The following is a 20,018-nucleotide window of genomic DNA, read 5'->3' as shown; positions in this document are numbered from 1 at the left end:
TACATATATACACTACCAAACATAAAACCGATAGCTAGTGGGAAGCAGCCGCATAGCACAGGGAGATCAGCTCAGTGCTTTGTGACCACCTAGAGGGGTGGGACAGGGAGGGTGGGAGGGAGGGAGGTGCAAGAGGGAAGGGATATGGGGATATATGTATACGTATAACTGATTCACTGTGTTATAAAGCAGAAACTAACACACCATTGTAAAGCAACTGTACTCCAATAAAGATGTTTAAAAAAATTAGATTAAAATATTTTGAAAAAATGTAATAATATAAAATAGTAATATTATAAACAAAGATATACATAATTCTATAAATATACAGTTGAACCTTGAACGACATGGGTATGTACTGCATGGCTCCACTTACATGCCAATTTTTTTCAAAAAATGTACTGAAAATATTTTTGGAGATTTATGATATTCAGAAAAACATTGCAGAAAAACCATGTATCCCAGAAATATTGAAAAGATTAAGAAAAAGTTAGGAATGTCATGAATACATAAAACAAATATAGATATACATATAACATACAAAATATGTGTTAATCAACTACTTAAGTTATTGGTATGGCTTCCAGTCAACAGTAGGCTATTAGGTGTTAAGTTTCGGGGGAGTCGAAAGTTATATGCAGATTTTCAACTGCAGTTTGTGTGTGTCGGGGGGAGGTGTTGGTGTCCCCACCCCCATGTTGTTCAAGGTCGACTGTATGTACGTATAATGTACATACAGAAAATATATGTGCATGTTTCTTTCAAAGAGAGAATAGATATCATGATACATGTTTGATCGTATCTTTGAAATTCATATTGAAATACAGCCTAAACATTCTTACAGAAATGAAATAAAAGAGGTTGAAATGGGATCTGGAAATAAATGTGACTACAAGGTTATGATTTCATAGTTATGAATTCATTTCTTATATATTTGAAATTATTATATGCAGCCATTATAACAATATTGAAAATATATCTTTAAAACTTCAGAACTTTATAAAAGGTACAGATGTTTTTTATTAAATAAATAAAACCTCCAAGATCAGTAGTATGCTTTAATTCCCTAGGATTCAAAACATTTTAGAAGATGATCCTAAACCTATAATTTTGTTCCCCTTAAATTCTGGGTGTATAAACACAACTATGGTTCATCTTCCTTTAATGATACAGATGTGAAAGATAGTCTCATAACGTGCAGACCTAACCTGACTGATTAGCTGAAGAGCAGAATTCTACCATACAAAATCTGCTGTATATGTACAAAACTAAATTGCAAAGTAAGCCCTGCAAATAACCTCTAAAGCTTAATATTTTAAAAGTTATGAGACCTTGTGTAAGTCATCAACAGGCATGTCCTCTATTTCACCATGTCTACAACGAGAAGACTGTTCTAAAATAGCCTCTTATAGAGGGTGTGGAGAAAAGGGAACTCTTCTACCCTGTTGGTGGGAATGTAAATTGGTGCAGCCACTACGGCAAACAGTATGGAGACTCCTTAAAAAATTAAAAATAGAACTACCATAGGATCCATCAATCCCACCCCTGGGCATATATCCGGAGAAAACTCTAATTCAAAAAGATACATGGGCTTCCCTGGTGGTGCAGTGGTTGAGAGTCCACCTGCCGACGCAGGGGACACAGGTTCATGCCCCGGTCCGGGAAGATCCCACATGCCACGGAGTGGCTGGGCCCATAAGCCATGGCCGCTGAGCCTGCGCATCCGGAACCTGTGCTCTGCAATGGGAGAGGCCACAACAGTGAGAGGCCTGCGTACCGTAAAAACAAACAAACAAACAAACAAAATGCACCCCAATGTTCATAGCAGCACTATTTACAATAGCCAAGACATGAAAGCAACCTAAATGTCCACTGACAGAGGAATGGATAAAGAAGATGGTGTGTGTGTGTGTGTGTGTATAATATATATAATGGAATATTACTCAGCCATAAAAAAATGAGATAATGTCATTTGCAGCAACATGGATGGACCTAGAGATCATCATGCTAAGTGAATTAAGTCATACAGAGAAAGACAAATATCGTACAATATCCCTTATATGTGGAATCTAAAAAATGATACAAATGAACTTATTTACAAAACAGACTCACAGACATAGAAAACAAACTTATGGTTACCAAAGGGGAAAGGGCAGGGAGAAGGGATAATTTAGGAGTATGGTATTAGTAGATACAAACTAGTTATATAAAATAGATAAACAACAAGGTCCTACAGTATAGCACAGGGAACTATATTCAATATCTTGTAATAAACTATAATGGAAAAGAATCTGAAAAAGAATACATACACACACACACACACACACACACACACACACAGACATATATATAACTGAATTACTTTGCTGTACCCCAGAAACTAACACAACATTGTAAATCAACTGTACTTCAATTACAAAAAATTAAAAATAAAAGCCTCTAATATCCTTTCTACTTCAAATCCATGAAGACACTGACTTCTATTATCACATTTTATTCTATGATGAAACTATATTCACTTACTATTGATAAACATAATATTTTTGTCCTATGGAGGAGTTATAATACATATTGATATGTCAGTTTTGTTATTTATTATTTCTCACTTTTCCAAGGGGTCTTTCTGAGGAAGAATTGGGCTCTTCTGTTTTCACAATTTATTAAAATGAACCACATATCAAATATACACACTGAAGACTCCCTTCATCCACTCTCTATTTATTACATAAACCATGACCATAGTTCCAAGAGTGGCTCTCAGTGCCCTTCCATTAGCAAACTGCTGGCCTGACTCCCTAAATGAGAATTATAAATTATACCTCTTACTACTTTTTTTCCTAAAGTACATTTTCCTAATATTTAATTTATAAACCATTTCCCAGATGTATTAGTAATAAATGGCTGTAGGCGGCAGACAGGTCTCCAACAAGTACCATGCTTGCTGTTTACAGGGAGGCCTCATTAAAAAGGCATCAAGAGAAAGCAAAATAAAAACAACCTTGTGAACCTTTGTAATTGGTCTCAACGGATATGTAACTCTGAGGGTATCAATACAGAAATGCCCTAGTCCAAACTCCCTCTTAGATTTTACAAAAAATATTTCTTTGCTGTTATAAGGTTTGTATAAGGCAATTGCTTATGATCAGAATGAAAACAAAGCAAAAAATAAGTGCCCTGTGATTTCAGATATTTTCTCCCTAAAGCATATTTTAATATAATGACCAGTCTAATCCTTTTGAACTGCCAAGCTGCTCATAAATGAAGTAATTTTAAACAAATGTGTTGCAAATGTTTATCATGCATGTAAAAGTGGAGGGATACATACGTACATTATATAAAGAATGTACACACACATATTACAGTGGTATGGTCAACACATCAGTCAACAATTTAGACGTTAAAACAATTTAGACATATCATATATGGATTATTTTGTGAAGTGAAGATTTATTAATCTTTTAATTTACCAATTTTGAAAATACTGGGTTTTTTTAAAGCGAGACATTCTCTTGTAAAGATGGGGACAACTTTTCATGACTGCATTTGTTATATCCATCAGACCCCAAATTTGACATTTTGACTGATTTCGATTATGAATTTCAACATATCACACTATTTTCACCTTCTCATGACCCAGAGGGGGAGTATCATCCCATATGATAGATGAGGAAGCAACTCCAACAAATGTGGCCAAATAACACATGCAGCTAAGATTACTAAAATACAGATGCACCACCAAACCCCACTCTAGTGTTCTTTATATTTGTTTCATGGTTTTTTTTCCTACGTTTTAAGGCATCCTTCCATATAGCAAGATAGATTCATAGCAGTTATGTTGCAAAAGTTATTACATTTTGGTTGATCCATAGATCAAGTGGTGTATAAAATGGATTTGCAAAGAAAAAAATAAAGAAAATCCTAAAAGTATGTCTATATTTGGGTTTCTTGACAACTGATTCATTTCAATATTTTTTCCTCTTTGTTTTGAACTAAACAAGTTGCAAGTAAAAATAACTTCCTTTTTTATGGACCTTCTCTCCAGATTCAACTGTGCCTATTATGTTATAAATCAAACCTATTTATTACTGCCAGCTTCAAATAATAACACATAAACTAAATAAATTAATATTTTAGACGCTTAATTTTTAGTATCTGTTTTATGCAAAAAAAAAGAAAATTTAATGTGAGATACTGGAATCCAGAGCACTGGATTCAATTTTTTTTTTGCCTGATTCTTCGTTTACCTCCTGGCATAAGCATTTACAGATTTACTTGCCCATTCACAAGTAAGTTATGGACAAAGAGTATCACAAGTAATACTCTGGGTAGGAGTATGAACATTTATCTTGCATACTGTCTATATCAGTAGTATATATAAATTTACTGATCAGTTGACTAAATGTAAACTTGTTCTTATATTTAGATATTTCTCTTAGGAAAATAATACATGTTCAAAATAACTAATAGGTAAAATAAAACAGAAAATAAAATTTACCTGTTATCCCACTACCCAGAAATAATCAGGCAGCGTTTTCTTACAATTCCTACCAGTTTTAATTTAATCATTCACCTGTTATTGGACATTTAGTTAACCATTTGCTACAATTAATAACACTGTAGCGAACATTTTCACACATAATTTCTTGGCAAACTCTTTGGTTATTAAATTTATTAAATAAGACTGACAGATTATTGTTCATTTCCCTTTTTATTAAGACATTAACAAAATATTTACCTGACCATCCGACTCATACAAGTATAGAAAATAGTGTTTAGAGCAATAGTTGCTGAGCTGAGATTCGAGTAAAAAGCTGCCCTGAACAGAAACAAAAGGCAATAGGACAAATACTATATGATTCCACTTACATAAAATATCTAGAATAGGATAATTCATAGAGACACAAAACACAGCAAGGTTACCAGGAGCTGGTGGGGGGGAAGGAATGGGAAGTTGTTGCTTATTGGTTTTACGGGTTCCCTCGGTAGGTAAGGGAAAATTTTGGACATAAATATTGGAGATTGTTGTATAACACTGGGAACATAATTGATGCTACTGAATTGTACACTTAAGAATGATTAAGATGGCAAATTTCATGTTATACACATTTTACCACACTTTTTAAAGTTTCATTGAATTTGACACATAATAATTAAAACCTATCCAATTCACTGAAACTTTAAACATAAATATGTAATAATAGCAAGTTTTTGAGTCTATACGATATCAAAGACTCTGATAAGTGCTTACCTATTGTATCCTATTTAAAACTCACAATAAACCTATCAGTACTAACAACAGGGAAACTGAGGCTTAATGCACTTAGGTAGTTGTGCATGGTCTCACCAGAATCAAGACTTATACCACATTTGTATGAGTTCAAAGCCATTGCTTTTAATTAGTATGCTGTCTAAATGACATCTCACATGCTTTGTCTGTTACAGCCTCTGAATTGTTAAGCCTATTTTACAGATAAGTAAAATGAAGCTCAATGAGGTTACATGAGTTAATTCAATATTACAAAGCTAGTATATGGGAGAACCTAACTTTAAAAAAAATTATTTTAGACTACAAAATGGCCAATATAGTACAGAGAGTTCTCACATACTCTTCATCCATCCTCCCGAAAGTTAACCTACATAACCATAGTGCCATTACTAAAACTAGAAACAAACTACAAACTTTATTCAGATTTTACCAGTGTTCTCACTAATGCCTTTCTCCTTTTCCACGATATAAGGGTGTAATGAAGAGAACTGTTAAATAGCTTCGTACAGTGTCCCTCAATTTAGGTTGGTCTCATATTTTTTTTCATAATTAGATGGTGGTTACATATTTTTCTCAAGAACAAAACAGAAGTGATATGTCCTTCTAAGGGTATCATGTCAGAGGTACATAATGTCCATATGTCTCATTATTAGTGATGTCAATCATGATCATGGTTCTTAAGAATGAACACTTAGTTAAGGTAGTGTCTGCTAGGTATGTCCAATGTAAAGTTATAAATTTCCCCTCTGTAATTAATGAAGACTCATGGGTAGATGCTTTTTGAGTAAGAAAAGTTTTCTTTTCCTAAAACTTTCATCCACTAGTTTTAGCATCCATCATTGGTTCTTGCCTACAACGATTATTCTCATGGTTTTCTAATGATGATGTTTCGTCTTATTTCTTGTATATTTACTAACTGAAATTCTTCCACAAGGATGAACTGTGTCTTCTCTGCTACCTTGCTATCTATCTATTTCAGTATGGGCTCATAATTATCTATTTTACCCTGTGGGTTAAAACTCAGTCTTATACTTATTTATTGGGTTGCTCTAGTTTTCCAGCTTTGGGAGCCCTTTCAGGTTGGCACCTGTGTCCTTTGACATGACCACATCCTTTTAGAGCGCTCCCTTACTTTTGGTGCCAAAGATGCTCCAAGCTCATCTTATAGTCTCTCTGCTCCAGCCCTGGAATCAACCACTTCTCCAAGGAGCCCGGAGACAATGGTATCTAAATGCCAAGGTCTAGGTTCTAGGTGTACTCTTTGCTACTGGAGTTTTATTGCTTCCAAGCCCTCTCAGTAAACCAAGCTTGGAAATATACGTATTATACTGATGAAGAACCCAGGCGTTTAGTCAAGGAATTTTCACTCTCTCTAACAACCTCCTTCCCTGTCCTGAACTGGTTTCTAGTTTGGTAAGATTCACAAATCAGAAATGAATAAGGAAATAATAATGTCAATTATATAAATAATTAAAACGGCAGGAGTAAAATAAAGGCCTGGTTCTCTGTATTACGTTAAGGACTAACAGATGTTCTTTACACTGAGAGGATCTCTAATATACTTTCAACTACAGGTCTCCTGTCCCTGAGAAAAACTCTTAAGCTCGATGCTCTTGTTTCCTTATCTATGAAATGAGGATGATTATCTCTATCCCCTACAGATTTCATGAAAATACATGCTATTATAATAAATGTGAAGGTACTTTTTATACTCTAAAATACACGATTTTATGGGCATATTCTGTTCAATATGAAAATGCTTAAGAAAAAAAAAGTCACTAGGCTATGACAGGCAGAATTCTATGTATGTCCCTCCAAGATTCTCATTTCTTGGTTATTCCATCAAATATGAATCGAGGTACTGCTTAGAAGGTACTTTGCTGATGGAATCAAGGGTATTTATCAGCTGACATTAAAATAGGGAGGTTATTCTGGATAATCAGTGGGACCAGTGTAATCACATCAACTCTTAAAAGCAGGAGACAGAAGAGCCCATCAGATGTACTTGAATAAGAAGATGAGGCCTGAGAAATGAGGATGAAGGGGAGGGGGCCGAGAGAGGTGTGAGAAGAACCTGACCCACCATCTCTGCCTTTGAAGATGACCACGAGCCAGGTATGTAGGTGGATTCTAGGAACTCAGAATGACTCCAGGACAAGAGCCAGCCAGGAAACGGGGACCAGTTCTACAGTCACATGGAGCTGAATCCTGCCAACAGCTTGAATGATCCTGGAAAAACATTTTCCCCTACAGCTCCAGGAAAACCAAAACAAAAAAAAAAGACAAAAAATTTGTTGATTCCCTTGCTTTCAGTCTTGAGAGACAGTGAACAGAGATTCATGCTGTGCTTACACTTCTGATACAGGAAAACTGTGAGCTAATAAGTGGGTATTATTTTAAGTCACTAAATTTGTGATAATTTGTTAGAACAGCAATGAAAACAAATATATCAGGTTTCTCCAGAAGAAAAATGATTAAGAGAAATGAAACAATTATTTCATAATCTATGTCAACCATACAGCCTCATACATAATGACTACTGTAAATTGATAACAGGAATAAGAAAGATTTGATTTAAGGAAATGGAGAAAGTATTATATGGACAATCTATGCTTACAGGGTTCACTATATAATTCCATCAGTCTCTGTTTGAGATCTATCTGAGTCACAAACCTACCTACACCAATTTTCTAGAGAGCAACATGATGATAGAGCAGAAAGAATTCAAGATTTGGACTTGAGATTGATCATAAAATCTAATCCAGGCTGTATCTAATCCAGTCATTAGCCAAGGAACCTTTGACATTTCATCACCACTGAACTTGAATTTCCACATCTTTAATATGGGTATATATCATACTGTGTCGGTTTAAGTGACATAATGTAAATTAAAGTTCTTTGAAAGTTGAAAATATATAAACTCTCGTCAGGTTGGCTACCTTATTCGCTGATTCTCAAAAACTGAATAAAATAATTGCTGGTGGTCAGATTAGTCTACACTGTTAATTTACTAAGACTGATTCATAATTACTCACTATAATGATTATCTCATTGTATATTCTCCTACTTTGAGGTTATAAATTTAGTATATTAGGAAGTAGTTTGTTATTTGTAGTTAATAAAGGTAAGAGGAATGGAGGAATGGAAGGATGAAGAATGACATTATGGTAATCCCAAAGTTTCCAGTCACTAGAAGGGATACTAAGTTAAGAAAGTAATTTTAAAAATTGCCCATGTTCCTTATAATGGGCTGAATTGTGTCCCCCCAAAATTCTTATGTTGAACTCCTAACTCCCAGTGCCTCAACGTATGACCTATTTGGACAGAGGGGCACTGCACATGTAATTAGTTGAGTTCATACTAGAGAAGGGTGGCCTCTAATACAAGAGGACTAATATCTTTTTAAAAGAGAAATTTGGACACAGACAGACAGACACACAAAGAGCACCATGTGAAGATTAAAGCTAAGATCAGGGTGTTGTCTCTACACACACAGGAACACCAAAGATTGGCAGCAAACCACCAGCAGTTAGGACAAAGTCCTGGAGACGATTTTTCCTCACAGCTCTCAGAGGGAACCAACCCTGCAGAAACCTTGATCTCGGACTTCTAACCTTCAGGTCTGGGCAACAAATATTACTGCTGTTTAAGTCACCCAGTTCATGATACTTTGTTATGGCAGCCTGAGTAAATGAATGCACTCCTCCACTCAAGAGAAGATACCCAAGGAACTACTGGAATTATAATTATCCAGCAAAAGGTATGAGCCACTTAAAAAGAATTTCAAATTGCTTAAGTCCATTTAATTCTTAAAAAAAAAAAAAAGAAAAACAACCCTTGAACCATGAAGAAGGTGGGAATCATTACTGTATTTCACAAGAAACTAATGGATGTAAGATAATTTGAGAAGCTTGCTTAAAATCAGAGATGATGGAGGAAAAGCTTGAATCTGAAACTTTTAAGTTTCAATCCACACCTTTCTCTATGCCGTTTGGTCAATTTTTTTTTTTTTTTTCTGAAGAAGAAATTGTTCTTGTATTTTATTTTATTTATTTTTATTGGGTATAGCTGCTTTACAATGTTGTGTTAGTTTCTGCTGTACAACGAAGTGGATCAGCTATGTGTATACATATATCTCCTCCCTCTTGGACCTCCCTCCCACCACCCCTCCATCCCGCCCCTCTAGGTCATCATAGAGCACCGAGCTGAGCTCCCTGTGCTATACAGCAGCTTCCCACTAGCTATTTGTTTTACACATTATAGTGTATATGTGTCAATCCCAATCTCCCAATTCATTCCCTCTCCCCGTGTCCACACGTCCATTCTCTACATCTGTGTCTCTATTTCTGCCCTGCAAATAGGTTCATCTGTACCATTTTTCTAGATTCCACATATATGCGTTAATATACAATATTTGTTTTTCTCATTTGCAGAGATGTGGATGGACCTAGAGTCTGTCGTCTGGTGAATTTTCATTTGGCTTAATTCCTCATACTTACTCCTAAACTCAAATGGAAGAAACAATCAAACAAAATTGCTCAGGAAGCTCAGCCCTTAGACTGTATGTTTAGTACAGGATAAAATCTCATTAAATTCAGCTGCAAGGGCGGGTAGGGGGCAGAACCCTGTCCTGGTGAGGCCGTCTCCACAAGCCCGTTGTCTTGATCAGTTTGTCAGGTGCAGTTCAGCAGAGCTTATGTCACAGATCTCATCTTTGTCTGATTCTGTTTTATTAGATAACTGTCCAGCAGCTGTTCTTTGCCCCAAGAGGAGCTTTAAGGTATTTTAAATTCCTAGCAAGGTCCGCTGAGAAATACTCAGAATCCAGGTACCCATTTGCCAGTGAACAAAATTGCTTCTGTAGGATTAAACTATTCAATTCTTGAGCTTTTGGTTAAAATTCACCTGACAATGCACTGTGGCGAACAAACAGCTACACTAGTGTGGTGAAATTTTAACCTCTACAAAGTGTGCAGCCTATCTGAAGCACAAACTACTATCAACTATAGAACCAATAGATTTGGGATCCCTGAAGAAAACGCCAAACTAGGTGTATCGTTCATTCTGAATAAGAATGAAATTCTATTTCTTGTTTGCTTCCCTCCCCTTGAATTACTCGAATTGTCGCCATCCCTCATCCCACTTGAGAAAACTAGAAAAAACCCAAAATATCAGAAACCTATTATTTAACAGAAAAAAAATGTTCTAAGTTGTGAAATAATTTACACATGAAAGCACATTCAAGTGAAAACTACCTTTTGTTATCTTAACTTCTGGGGTGGTACTCCAAAATAGCCACTGTGCTACATTATCCGCCAATATCTGAGAGATGTCTGAACAGCAGCAGGGGACAGTTTATCTATCTGACTCAGAGGAAATAAGGTGCACTAAAGTGGACGTTATACAAGAAGTCAGGAGGCCCAATTTCTGTATCTCGCTCCACTATTAGCGGGCTCTATGACTTTGAGGGGCCTTTTGGGAACTATCTCCCCATTTGAGTAATGAGCTAATGATCTCCAAGGTCGATTTCTAATCTAAAATTATGAGATCCAAATAATGTAACTGACTCTCCAAAACCTATTAAGAAATAATTCTCGATTGTGATTTTGGCCAATTTGGAGAGTAAACTAACTCTAAATACAGGCAGATCAAAGCGGGAATAACGAGATCATTTTGATCACAACATTTGGTATACATCTTAAAGCTGGAAAGAGAAGCAAAAATTAAAGTGAAATGATTATTTTTCATGTGTTATGTTTTATGCTAGTTTCTCCATACACTAACCCCTATCCTTTAAAAATCCTATGAGAAAACTATAAGAATGTGCCCCAAAAGGGGGTCATTTTAAACCAGGGGAGAAACAACGAGGGTGGTATTGTTAGAACCTGAAAATTGAAGCACTGGTTAGTGTTATTCCTATTATGAACAGCATAATCCAAATTATGTCAAAGTAGTTATTTGAAAACTTGGAATAAAAGCCATTACAAAGTTAGTTTCTTTGCTTACAGGCACAAAATATCACCAAACCTTTCATTTTAAAAATGATAACAGGCATGATTTTTGTACCACATTCAGATATAGTCAGGTAGAAAATAATATTTTATTAATATTTTGGCAATAATAAATTGTTGCTAAATCTACGATTTACAACCTCTTTGATTTACTGAACTAGCATTTAGAAGCTAAGCTCTATTACTTACTTCCCTACTTATCTACAGAAACACAATCATGCATCAAGTGGCAGGGGAAGGTTTGATGGTAAGCACATGATTCTGAAGCCTCGTAATATACTTTAAGAGAAAGACAGATAGTATGCAAAAAATGGAGAAAACTTCAAAATAATACAGGAAGACGTTTCTGGTTTTGTTGCAGTAGAAATGTTTAAAATAAGAAAAGTATTAAAACAGAAAGACTCACATACTTAGAAAATAAACTTATGGTTACCCAAGGGGAAAGGTGAAGGGGAGGGATAAATTAGGAGGTTGGGATTAACATATACACACTACTATATATAAAATAGATAACCAACAAGTACCTACTGTATAGCACAGGGAACTCTGTTCAATATGCTGTAATAACCTAAATGGGAAAAGAATTTGAAAAAGAATAGATACATGTATATGTATATGTATAAATGAATCGCTCTGCTATATACCTGAAACTAACACAACATTGTTAATCAACTATACTCCAATGTAAAATAATTTTTTTAAAAAAAGAACAGTATTATTTCATGGTGGTGTTTATCAGGAAGGTTCTATGAAGAAGATAGGTCTTGAAGGAGAAACGGTTTTACTTTACTTTCCAGGCAGAAAACCTGGAAATCCTAACAGGAGTGACTTTCAACCTACAGAAGTTAGTTATATAAATACTTCCTTGGAAAACCCAAACCCATAATTAGTCTCACTTTGACTGCCCACATTAAATTATACTACATCATGTACACAGCTACATTTCTCCTTGATGTATTTCATAACTAATAAAATCACTCATATCTATTGATTTTATTTGAAGAAAAATGGGAAAGATACTCTTTACAAGATTTCCACCACAACATGATTATGTGGTGAGCTGGTAATGACAGAAACCATTTGATTTTTACTCTTCATTAAAAATAAATACACATTTAAATAAGATTCATGGTTACTCTACTTAGAATCCATATACCAGGCCAAATCCATTACCACCCCAAACTAGAATTACTTGCAGGGACTTTTTGAAAAAGCAGAAGCCTTCCTGAAATACTAGGTGAATGCAGTAATAGATTTATTGAACACTTACTATATGTAAGGCAAAAATTAAATATTTTATATGAATTCTCTCATTTGATCCTCTCAGTAATCTAATGAGTGAGGTGGTTTTAATATCTTCATTTACAAATAGGGAAAACAGAGGCTCAGAGAGTTTATGTAATACGCAAAGGCTAGAAAGCAGCATAACTTGTTTTCAAAAACAACTCTAGCCCACTTCAGTCTGAAATCACAGATGGATCCTAAGATATCCATCATGAAAAATATCCGCTACATGAACACAGTCTTGAAACTATGGTCACAGAAGCGACCATGGCTCAAACCTTACATGAGTAAAAAAAAAAAAAAAAAAAAAAAAAAAAAGATTTAAAGAAAACACCAGACAGGGTGTTAGCAAGTGAGCAAGCTTAAAATGCTTATCCTGGCTTAACATGGTCAGCGAAGAGAAATCTAGGGACAAACCCTAGAGACTAACCCAGGGCAAGAACAATTCAGGAGAGAAAGTGATTGCAGATATGGAACAACAACAGAAGGGTCTCCAAGCAAAGTTTTACCTTTTGTCCCCACCTTCAACGGCTTTCTTAGTACAATGCCTGGGTAGAGCCACAGGATGCTCTCTGCATTTTGCTTTTTTTTCCAAAATGCTGCCCTGTTCCTAAGTCCTTATTGATTTTTAATTTAGCATCTGTCACTGGGCAAATTTACAATTTAACATTCATCTAACAAACCAACTTCTGAAAAAGCCTGACTCCTACATTCTATAGTTTCATTGAAAATCCAAATACACAGTCCAAATCTCTGGCAATGGAAAGTAGGGAATCAAATCGGGTTAGCAAAACGGAATGGAGAATGAGCCCATCATCTCTGATCAAATTTCATTTCCAAGAGTTTCAGGGAACTCTCAAGTTTTGGTAATATGCTGCCCAAAAGTGATGGGCCAGAAACTGGATCTTGGAAATGCTTTGGTTATAAAGAGACTTGTTTTAATATTGAACCAAAGCATAGTCTGCTCAATACAGTCTTACTAAACCTGCCCGTAGTAAACCTACTTCTATACATTTTTTCCCCCGTAATGGCAATTTAATGGGTCAACATCACATACAGAAAATAAAGTCAGGAAAATATTACTTTCTTTAAATGGTAGTGTTGGCTAGTAGTGGAAATGCGTCTAAATTACATACCATATTAGTAGTACCTTATTATCAGTTAAACAATTTCATGTAATTTCATGAAATTAGGAGCATATTTGCTCCTAATTTTGCATCAACAATTTATTTAAAACATAAAATGAATTATTTCACCCTAAAGGAGAAACATTTTTTATTCTTGTTCTAATGCATCCTACAATTATGTGGCATCATCTCTTTTCATTCAGGAAACTCTTTGGATATGTATGCTATTGTTCAAGAATACTTAAAATTATAGGAATTTTCAGAATTTTTGATGCACTGTTATTTATCTTTGAAGTGCTACATGTCATACCCTGGTCTCTCTGGCCTAACCAGAAAAATCATCTCTATTTTTAATACTTTAATGTCATATAGGTTCATGCAAAATGTTAACTTGTCATTATGTTAAAAACTGCCTATACACAAGTAACAGCATAATCAAGGTGCTTTTAATTCCTAGGTCATTTTCACATTTAGCCATTTTTGTAGAATGAATTTACTCTCTATTTTCCTGCATCAAACTTAACCTCATAAAATTATTTTTTTAAACTGTAATCTGTTTTAATTTAAGTCAAATAGAACTAGCATCACTGCAGTGTACTCAAAGTAATAAAGCTACTAACTAGCTATTAATAATATGAAAGTTTGCACAGATTTAGCAAAATAATTATTTCTAAAATAATATCTTATACTGGCTAAGCTAGAGACACATAACACATTTATTTTAGCATAGCTAACCAAAACATATATTTCTACCTTATTAAAATGTATATTGATAAAACCACCAATTTACAATCATTGGCTACATCAGAGCTTTGGTGTAATTTCCTTCTTTAAATTGTAATGTTGAACAGTTGTGAAAATGTAACATCAGTTAGGACTGCTGTTGTCTGAATTTGATACAGTCAGTTGTATGTATACTTGGAGAGCACACTTCTGAAATATTCAGAAATTGCTAAAAAACAAAACCCAAAAAAACCTGCATGTAAAATGAGACTAATGTTTGCAAAAAAAAAAAGAACAGATTTTAAGCTCATTTATTTTTCTGTAGAAGTTTTAAAAATAAAACATTACATATTAAAGAGAGAACCAAAGAAGTCTGGGAGGCTTCATCAAGTATTAAAGCTAAGTATCCCAGCAAAAAAACAAAAAGGATCATGCAATCTTACTTCTTGCTTCTTTGAAGAGCTATAATTCGTACATGAAAAACACTGTACTTACTAGGTCAGATGTCTGCTTTCAGCAAATACTGAACTTATCTTTAGCACAACTTCAATCTTTGGCGCATTATTTATTTCCTCCTTAACAGCAGCAGAGATGCAAGATGTTCCAAAGCTTTGCTTTCAGACAGTTTTCTTGAACCATACTCTTTCACATGTCCTGTTATTTGCTTCAGCATCTATGAAACAACTCCATCCTTCACAATAATCAAAACCCTTGAAGCAATCCACATCTGCTTCCTTATACTGAATTTCAAATCTACTTGCAAAGAAAAAATCCTCCTCCTTGCTTCATATTTTATTTCAGAAAGTTTGATGCGTTGAATAGTCCACCTCCCTTTAACATACCACAGAGCACTAAATGGTAAGAATCACATTACTGCAGCTCCTTAGATTATAACTGATAAGGTGAGCCTTTTACATTTATATTAGGTTCTGAGGAGCTGATGCCATACCGGTTCAATAATTAATAATTCATGGAGCCAAATTACAGCCTTAGAAGGAAACAGCCTCTTTGACTATCTGATTTATGTATGACAGCAGAGAAGAGTTCTAGGAGAGGTTAATAAAAAAAAAAAAAAAAATCCCAGACATAACACTTGAGTTTTTAAAATTAGTCCTGCCTTTGCACAAGCTGGGTTTGTTGTGGCATCATGGGAGTTCCACCTCTCTGAGCACAGTCAATTCAAAGGGATAATCATATCATTTTAAATGACCATCTGGCTACTGAGGATGTCCAGGGAAAAGTAAGGGATGCAGGAAGTTGGGGGAGCAGTCAGTAAATTCAATTTGAGGGCACTTTGTACCGAAAAAGGGGAAGATTTCACCCGGTGTTCCTAAAAAGTAACCTTTGACAGGATTTCTGAGAAGACATTTCAGGTTCAAAGGTACCCTCTTTCTCATTACCCATCACTCCTGAAAACAAATCAGTCAGGGACACAGTCACCATTCATATGCTATGTGTAACTGTGTTTTTTTGTGCTCATTCCCCTATGAATATTTGGCTATACACATTCATACAAGCAATTCCTTCAATGCCTGAGTGATCCATAATCTGTAAGGCTTAATAATTTTAAAGAATAGTTGTATCAAGGAGTAACTTACATATTCTAAACTGTACAGATCTGAAGTGTACAGTTCAATCCATAGTCCTATGAAGACACAGAATATTTTCACCACTCCTGAAGCTCCCTTATATTTTTTCCCAGTCAACATCCCGCCCTCAAAGGAACTGACTTCTTTCACTAGAGACTACGTCACCTACTCTAGTGTTCTACGTAAATGAAAACTTACAGTATGTATTTCTTTCTGTCTGGTATCTTTCACTCATCAAGTTTTGAGATTCATTCATGTTGCTGCTTGTTTCTGCTGAATAGCAGTCCACTGTCTGAATACGCCACCATTGGCTTACCCCTTCCTTCTGTTGATAGACTGTTGCCAGTTTTTTGTGATTACAAATCAAGCTGCTATGAACGTTTGGATACAAGGCTCTTTGTAGACATGTTTTCATTTCTCTTGGATAAATTTCTTTGCATATAAACATAATTGCTAGGTCACAGGGTATATTCATTTTAACTTTTTATGAAACTGTCTGAAGTGTCCAAAGTAACTGCATCATGTCACATTGCCACCTATCATGTAGGAAAGTGCTAGCTGCTTCTCACCCTCACCAATGTTTGTAGCTGTCAATTGCCTTCATTTTAGCCATTTAGTGAGTATTTAGTGGCCATATGGTCTCATTTCTCCAACGACTTATGATGTTGAGCACTTTTTTCATGAGCTTATTGGTAATAGGTTCAGTCTTCACTAACTGCTAATAAAGTGGGTTTTGAGTTAGTGATAGATCCAGAAGAGATTTTCCACATAGGCCTAAGACTTGTCTTTGAATCAGTGCATCTAATGAAACACTGTCTTTCCATTCAGCTAGGTGTAGCCCCTGCCCCTGTGAGCCGATACTGTTCCTGTGAACACGGAAACCCTAAGCCCTACACCTACTCATTCCCTACTTCTCCTTTTATTTTGATTTGATGATGCTACGTCTTTTGGTCATTTTTTCATTCTCAGTATTTAAAAATAAGTTCCGTTGTTTATAAATTGACACTCTTTGCAAACTTCTGCCCATTAGCATACCTAAAAGTTTAGCGTCCACTGATGGATGTTGGACTAAGATAGACTGGTATTTGCACATCCACAGGTAACCCTGACCAAAACTCACGTCTTGATTCTTTCTTTTCTTACTTGTAAAATGAGAATAATAGCTTTCTCTTAGGGTTGTTATGAGGATTAAAATAGACAACTGGTACCTGACGTAGCTGGACCCCTTGATAGCAGCAGAAGTAAGGAGGTGGTAGTAGTTATGACACCTGCTACCCAATCTGCAGGTGATCTCAATTCATACTGATAATTCTTTTGAGTGAGCTAGTGGATTTATGGTGATTCTTTCCTGTATTTCACTTGATCTCTTCAGGCATATAATTTATCATCTTCAGTGATGATGATGATAATACTTAACAATTATTTATAGTTTATAAAGATAATGGAAAAAAAGAAGGTAACGTGATGCGAAATCTTCACTATTATTGCACTTGATATAGTCTCACAGAGTAAGTCAGATGCATGCACAAAAGTTTTGATTATTTAATTAAGTGCATATTTGCTGACAGAGTAAAGGTAACTATTTTTCTCTACCTACACAAGTATAGTAAAATAGACAAAAAGGAGTATAATCCATGTAACTCTATGAAAAAAAATGTACCAAAAGGAATGGCTGATTTCTATTTTTCATACACTATCACCAGGATGAAAGAGAGCCTCAAGAGTGTGCGGAAAAATGATGTATCTTACAGGTTCAGCTGTGCCTTCCACCCAACCCCAGATACCAATTCATCTGCTTAAGTCCTAAGTCCCAGCATCTCAGAATGTGACCTTATTTGGACACAGAGTTGCTGCCGATGTAATTAGTTAAATTAAGATAATGTCATTAGTGTGGGCCTTAATCCAATATGACTGGTGTCCTTACAGAGGGGGAAATGTGGAGACAAACACACATGAAGAAAGTCAGTGTGACAATAAAGGCAGAGATTGCCAAAGCAAAAACTCCAAAGGTACAAGCCAACCACCAGAAGGTAGCAGAATGATATGGAAGAGGTTCACTCACAGCCCTCAGAAAGAACCAGCCCTGCCAAAACCTGGATCTAGGCTTTCTAGACCTGAGAAACATAAGACGATAAATTTCTGTGTTTTAAGCCGCCCAGTTTGCAGTACTTTGTTACAGCAGCCCTAGCAATGGGTAAGTCAAGAGTTGCAGAACGAGAGGCTATGGGAGAATCGATGTCATGTCTCCTAGGTCATGAAGACCTTGCGTTTATTTCTACTGTGAGGTTAACAGGCATAACTACTAGTAAAGCAACAGGAGATACTTAATGACTAGGATTTGTTGACATGAGGGTACAGAGTAGAGTTTCCAAAGGAGGTGTCGGAGGTAATAAAGGGGAAGGAGAAGGAGCTAAGTCATATCAAATCACCAAATCTCTACCAGGAGAGAGCTGGTTATGGACTTCCTGAAGAGGAATCTTCATACAGGGACAAAGTGACACTTGCTTTTATTTCTTTGATACTAACTTGTCCTTTGACAAGGTAGCCAAATGTATCTGGGAAGGCTGAGAAACAGACTTGTAGAATTTGATTTAACCTTCTGATCTGGGGTCATGGAGCAGCATTTTTCTTGGCTCGGCCTGACTAGCAGGGTGCAGTGTGGAAGAGGTTCAGCTCTGTTCTGAGCTCCCTAAGAACAGCCACAAAAACTCTAACATCTTAACTGAAACAAGTTGAATAAAAACTCACTCCAACTACTTAATGCTGTTGTCCTAACTTGACCCACTGAACCAGCAGACTGAGAACACCTACGTAAGGGGCTTAACTCCACTTTTCCAAAACTGGTGGGTCATTCCAGTTTTACAATAAGCTCTCATGGGTCACAAACTCAATTAAAAAAAGCTAACCACTAAAGTTTTTATGATCATAAATGATCTTTGATTCTCAACTACTGGTTTATGGGAGAAGCAGTTCCAAGCTCAAAATCTGCATGACCCCAGCCCGGTCATCGGGCTGGGGTCATGCAGACGACCAGTATGTACAACGATGTGCATCCAGTTATCTTTCTCAATCTATGAAGGCATCACACGTAAACGTCCTTTGTGCTCCAGGCTTGATTCATGCATGATACTATCCAACAAAGTAAGGCTCAATTTTCTCTGATATACCTATTTTTGGAGGGGCCATGTTGGTAGAATTTTCAGGTGTAGAAAGGAACAGAGGTTAGAAAGCAGAGTTTGCCTTGGTTTTGCTTTCCTCTTGCTCTCTAACAGTGGCCAGTTACTTCACTGTATTCTTCACCGAACATTACAGCTTTTCCATTTTTCTTAGGATTTGTCATGGTTTCATCTACTGAACTTGATAATGACTCTCAGCCATGTAGGGCTGAGATAATGCAATTGTAAAAATGGTCATAAAAGGGCCTAGCATGGATTTAATCAGGAAACAAGGAGTCAGATGAGCTTAAAATAAGCATGCGCTAAATGACTCTAACACACTCTTATGATGTACTCTGTTTCACTTATCTGCTTCAGTAATTTTGGATTGGATGCTTGTTATTATGTTCGAAGATATGGAAGGTATCCAACCCCATGAACAAAGGTACTCCTTGGATAGTAGCCATTTTGTCATGTTAGCCTGACACCCACAGGTTGTATGGCAGGGAAGGTCAATACTGAGGCCATTACAAACTAAACCTGGCTCCTGTTTTACAGTCCAGCCATTCAGAATCTGTGAGGAACACCCATAATTAGAATTTTAAGCCAGATATTAACCATTATGAACTCTCCTTTGCATCTTTTATTTTATAACCTAAAAAATGTACTTAAAGAACAAAGTATCTTCTGGAAGAAGGAAATGCCTTTTCAGAGTCTGCACTATTTAAAAGGCATTCAAGTAAAAGCTTGGGTTTAGCAACTCTCTGAGCAAAACTCCCCAGGGTAAGAAATAAATAAAACATCATTATTTAGAAATTAATGAGGCTTGATGAAGTCTCAGTTATGTGTCCAGCATTATTTTC

The sequence above is a fragment of the Delphinapterus leucas genome, chromosome 10 (genome assembly GCF_059928025.1).
Source record: "Delphinapterus leucas isolate spDelLeu-1000000601 "Yukka" chromosome 10, BTC_Dleu_Yukka2, whole genome shotgun sequence".
NCBI classification, from domain to species: domain Eukaryota; kingdom Metazoa; phylum Chordata; class Mammalia; order Artiodactyla; family Monodontidae; genus Delphinapterus; species Delphinapterus leucas.
This window is presented reverse-complemented; position numbering follows the sequence as displayed.